This window comes from Delphinapterus leucas, chromosome 17 (genome assembly GCF_059928025.1).
Source record: "Delphinapterus leucas isolate spDelLeu-1000000601 "Yukka" chromosome 17, BTC_Dleu_Yukka2, whole genome shotgun sequence".
Lineage (NCBI taxonomy): Eukaryota > Metazoa > Chordata > Mammalia > Artiodactyla > Monodontidae > Delphinapterus > Delphinapterus leucas.
The window spans coordinates 74,551,092-74,556,715 of NC_143145.1; the positions used below are offsets into that span (position 1 = coordinate 74,551,092).

The following is a 5,624-nucleotide window of genomic DNA, read 5'->3' on the forward strand; positions in this document are numbered from 1 at the left end:
GAAGTCATCGTGTTATTTCTCCCAACTCGAGCCCCACACCACTCTGAACGCATCCACATCTGTACCCTCTCTTAACCCTTCCTTCAGCTCAGTTGAAAACGCATCCCTCCTCCAGACCAACGCTAATACCTCTCTTTGTGCCCTGAGCCCTATTCAGGCTCTCAGGGGCTACTTTAAGGAACTTGCTCCTTTAATTATCCCCTTTAGCTAATTTTTACCTCTCTCTCTCTCTCTCTGTCTCTCTTTGCTGACTCTCTCTTCTCAGCATAAGAACATTCTCAAGTCTCTTCTATTTATAAAAACACAAACCCTCCCTTAAATCCAGACCCTTTCCCCGACACAGCTACTTTCAGTTCTCTTTCCTCCTTTTCCAAACCAAGCTAATGGAAAGAATAATCTATGTTACCTTTCAAGCCACAGTACCAATGTCCAAAGCAAGACAAGGAGGATACAAAAGTACCCAGGCTTGATATTGTGTTATACATAATGACTCCCTTCATGACGTCACTCCCAAATTCTCCTAGGACTTCCTTCAAGCTAGTGGACAAGCTACTCATGTCCCTGCCTGAAAGACTGTTTACAGTATTTTCACATGATTTTTCTCATTCTAATGCCATTGCCAGGACATCTGGTAGGAGAGTATGTGCAGTCAGAGCCAGATGGACATGGACTCCTGTTTACCCCCCATCTGTGTTTCTGTCTTACCTCAGTTTGGGCATCACAGAGATATAAACGTTCAGCAGTTTCCCCCTCCTCATGAGATCTTAGTATAATCTGCGTGTTCCCTTGAAACCCACTGAACTCACAACGTTTTATATCTAATGCGCTACCTCTGATTACCTTCTCTTTCCCTTTCGAACGGATTCCCCTCTGTATTTCTGCTCTGCTTAATACCCAGGTGGCATTCAGAAATCTAAAGGAACTTACCTCCACAGTGACCTAATCTTTCCTCTGGTGGTTAAACTTCTATCCAAGTTTAACTACTACTTGATCCCAAGATTATATCGATAGGAAACACCTAAGGGCTAATAACAGCTTTTTAGGAGAAGAAAGAACGAAAAGACTACCATGTAAATCAAGACACCAATTGAACATGTTCCAATTTAAGAGACATTTAAATGTGGAAAGCGTAGCTGCTTTTTGGAATATAGAAAATCCAGTATTTGTTTTCACTTCTTACTGTGCAAGACACTATGAAGGGATATAAAGTGATACAGAGCCGGTCACATATGGTACCTGCCCAAAGAACTCCCCGACTGAATAGGGAGATAGAAATCACATACAATTCAAATGCAAGCCAACTATTCCAGCTGAGTTGTTAAGATCACCGTTTTTGGAGTTAAATCCTGTCCTTGAAGCTACTATGTTCCAGAAAGGGGAGGTGCATAACAAACCATCAGGATTCTGGGGAATGATAAAGAGTGTTACCACTTCAGTACCAGGAAGTGAAAATCTTACTCTTATTCAACAGGAAGTGGATGCTTTGGAAGAACTAAGCAGGCAGCTTTTTCTGGAAGCAGCTGATCTCTATGCTACCAAGGAGAGAATAGAATACTCCCAAAACTTTCAAGGGGAAATATTTTAATTTTCTGGGTTACTTGTTCTCTATTTACTATGTTTGGAAAATTTTCATGGCAACCATTAATATCGTTTTTGACTGAGCTGGGAAAACTGATCCAGTCACAAGAGGCATTGAGATCACTGTGAGTTATCTGGGGATCCCATTTGATGTGAAGTTCTGGTCCCAGCACATTTCCTTCATTCTGATTGGAATAATCATTGTCACGCCTATTAGAGGGGTGCTGATCGCTCTTACCAAGTTCTTCTATGCCATATCCAGCAGTAAGTCCTCCAATGTCATTGTCCTGCTATTAGCACAGGTAATGGGCATGTACTTCGTCTCCTCTGTGCTGCTGATCCGAATGAGCATGCCTCTGGAGTACCGCACCATAGTCACCGAAGTTCTTAGAGAGCTGCAGTTCAACTTCTATCACTGTTGGTTTGATGTCATCTTCCTGGTCAGTGCTCTCTCCAGAATACTCTTCCTCTATTTGGCTCATAGACAGGCACCAGAGAGGCATATGGCACCTTGAACTCATGCCTCTTACAGACTGCTACAGGCCAGTGGTGTCAGAATTTGGATATAAAAGGGAAAAAATGGAGGGGACCAGGGCCTAACATTTTTTTAAACAAACAAAATGCTGTGGTAGCATATTCTACCTCCAGCTTACACCTTCCTCCTCAGATGATACTGTGATCATGAGTAGCATCAGCTAGAAATGAGAGAGAGAAATAACTCAAGCTAGTACTCAGCCAAGAGCACCCTGTTTGGGTTTGAGGCTGGTACAGTTTGCTGGGTGGTGGGGCTGAAAAGAGCCAAGAAACTAAGGGGAGAAAATACGCTGGAATTCTGGGGTAAGAGAGATCTAAGGTAGCTGGGCCACATGAGCTTCCGTTTAAGTCAAAGATCACATGGAGAAGGTTATGACGTTCCCTTGAGATTGACTCTCATTAAAATCAGAGATTGTTAACAACAACAACAAAAAAAGAACTCAGTTAAATCCTGAGTTCAAATCTTTGCCCAGTTTCCTCATCTATAAAGTGGGAATAATGATACCTGCTTTGTAGGAGTGCTGCAAAGAAGAAATGAAATGGATGGCGAATGTAGAGTTTAGCGTGGATGAAGCATATTGGAAGTTCTCAAGGATAAGTCAGTGGGATTTGGGTTATTATTAGCTTTATCATTATTATGGAGGGATAAACCAGATATGGTATGGATTTAAAGGAAGAAGAGCTCACATATGCTCGGGAGACTCAAGAAAGACTTCATTCAGTAGGTGGGCTTTGAAGAGCCTTGGAGAATGTGTGATATTTCTTTAGGACAATATGGAGGAGCTGTATCTCTCGGCAATCCTGGCATAGGGACCCAGAGCCTGCCCGTGTAACCACCTTAAGAGTCATGGGCAGAGATGAAACTTTGTATATGTTAAAATTTACAATACTTGTTTATGATTGTACCTGGTCTATTCATTTATTTAATAAATTCCTATTTATATCTTTGATTTGAAACAGGCGATACTTGTTAAAGTGCTATAATATCCATAGTAGTCCAAAAAGCAAGTAAAGGGTATTCTGAATAAGTGCTATTGTAAAGTAATTTCAGAAGAGCATACTTGTTATTAATGACAGGCAGTGTATTATGTACCCCTTGGCTTGTCATCCTGTCTGTGGAGTACATGTTGTAAAGGAAGAAAAGTAGGTAATTATATTTCACATGAACATCAAATTGAGTGTTCCTTCCTTGTAGTTTTGTAAAGTAGAATTGTGGCAAGATTGTCCCTAGTTAATGCCAGGAAAAGTGAAAAATAAATGTCTTTTTAAAAATGTCTCATATAAACAAGTAAAACCTGTTAAAGTGGTTTGCAATCATTAAACATAGGTCAGTTCCCATTAAAACAAACTCCATGGATAAATCTGAATTATTTTATGTTGGTATTTTGTTATATCAAATATTGCTTAGCATGAAATTAAATATATAAAGTTTGCATTGGAGCAAAATAAATGTCAAAATTATTATTAATTTATCCATTGTTGGCAGAGTCAAATTATTTTGCAATAAAAGAGTTTTAATTCTTCCTATATTCATCTTAATGGGTGCAAGTTTATGGCTCAAAAAATGAATAAGTGAATTTTTAATGTTTTTATATAAATAGAGAAGTTAATTTTTATCTCAGATGCCTATTTTAATAATTGCCTTCAAGATACTAGAAAACTGCAGTTGAGATTTTGTTATAATTTGTGTGTTCTTCATAAAAACTGTCTAACAGGTTCTAAAAATATCCATAAATAGATAGATAAATAAATAAACAAAAACAAAAACATTATCTAAGCGGTTCTAAGATTCATTAACATTCTATATCTCAGTCTCATTCCCAAGGAATTTCTTTGTAATAGGACCTTGTTTGGAACTATAGTTATTGTCTGGGTTTTAATAGTATCACTAATTATTAAAGTTTGATAAAAAATTCTGGACTCTAGTCATTTGAGGACATTTCTGATATACCTTGTGGATGTGATGTTTTGAATACTCTAACCTGATTTTGGAAATAGAGCTGATGGTTGTCTAGAGAAGTACTACAACTTTCTCCTCCACCTACTCTCTCACCTTTAGTAGGCTCAGATCCCATCTAGAGCCATTCCTCAGTTCTTTGGGAACCTTTGCCGGATGTGTTAATCAAGTTTTGCCATGTACCAAAAAATTCTCAGTGGTTCACGATAACAAAACTTTTACATCTTGCCTACAGGTTGGCTGCGCAGCTGTGGCAGCCGTACTCTGAGCTGTGAGTCAGGTTCAGGTATGTTCTGTGGGTCCTTCATTCTGGGATACCATAATCCTAGATTATTTGGGACACCACATACCATAGTGGAACAGAGACAGGCTTCCAAAAATAAATAGCCCATTGCAGAAGGGGAAGCAGTCACAGATCTGTAGCAATTCTAAAATCTCACTGGGCAAACATTGCCAAGTTCCCAACCTGGGGGTAGGGAATGTTCCTTGCTCAGGCTCCAGTTCTCTTCCCTGGGAATAGCTCTTCTCTCCATTGTTCTCACGGCTCTTGGCCCCACCTTGGGGGAGGTAGTTTTCCATTACCCCTTTTGGTCACGTCTGAAGAAGTATATGTCCTCCCTGGCAGCTGAGCAGCTTCCTCATCCTACTATCTGCCTGTAGAATGTTGGGGACCCTAAGGTCTTTTTTTTAAAATAAAATCTTAATTGAGAATAGTTTTAGATTTACACAAAAGTTGCTGAGAGAGTACAGAGTTCCCATATACCCAACACCATGTTTCTCTTATTAGTAACATCTTACAGTAATACGGTACATTTGTCACAATTAATGAACCAATAATGATACATTATTATTATCCTAAGATCTTTCATTATGGCTCAAAGAGTCACAATCTCATTTAGGAAAAAAAACAAAAAAATCAGTCTTTTTTAATCCCGGCAAGGCTGCTTTGGAACTTAAATGTCTCTCAGAAACTATTAAAATTTTTTGTGTGTGAATTCAAGTTAGCTCCATGAGACAACAGCCATATCCACATCATTTTCAAGTCATGCCTCCCTCTCTCTAGACTTAAATACAGGTAGTTTGAGTTTATCGAGTTTTGTGAAACCTAGTCCTTATTTCTTTTCTACAAGTTATTTTGTCCAGATGAAAGAATTTACTGAGTGCCACCTTAATCCATTCAAAGGTCTTACAAAGAGTACGATGGTGACTTTTATTTGCTCCTTGTCCTGAGACTGGGTCTTATTCATATCTTAATCAGCCTTTGTGGCTTTAAACATTTCTCAATTTTTCTTGTTCTATTTGGAGATGAGACACAGTTCTATTTTAAAATTTGCAAGTCTTGGAATTTATGGAGTCACTCTTCACTCTTTCATTCCTGCTTGCAAGCAGGTCAGTTCCTTCTTGAAAGACCTTATGAAAAGCAGCAACCGTATCTTGAAATCTCTTCACCCAAAACCACGCATTCATGAGTTATATTTTCTGCCTTCAGGTTATCTCAGGTGACAGTTCTACCAAATATTTACTGCTTCATAATATGGATCATCATTTTTCCAGT

General features: G+C 38.9%; 1 pseudogene; it reads left to right on the top strand.

Annotated features, from left to right (window-relative positions):
* Positions 1-259: 259 nt before the first annotated feature.
* On the top strand, positions 260-3,967 carry LOC149747056 (Golgi pH regulator pseudogene; annotated as a pseudogene).
* Positions 3,968-5,624: the final 1,657 nt, after the last annotated feature.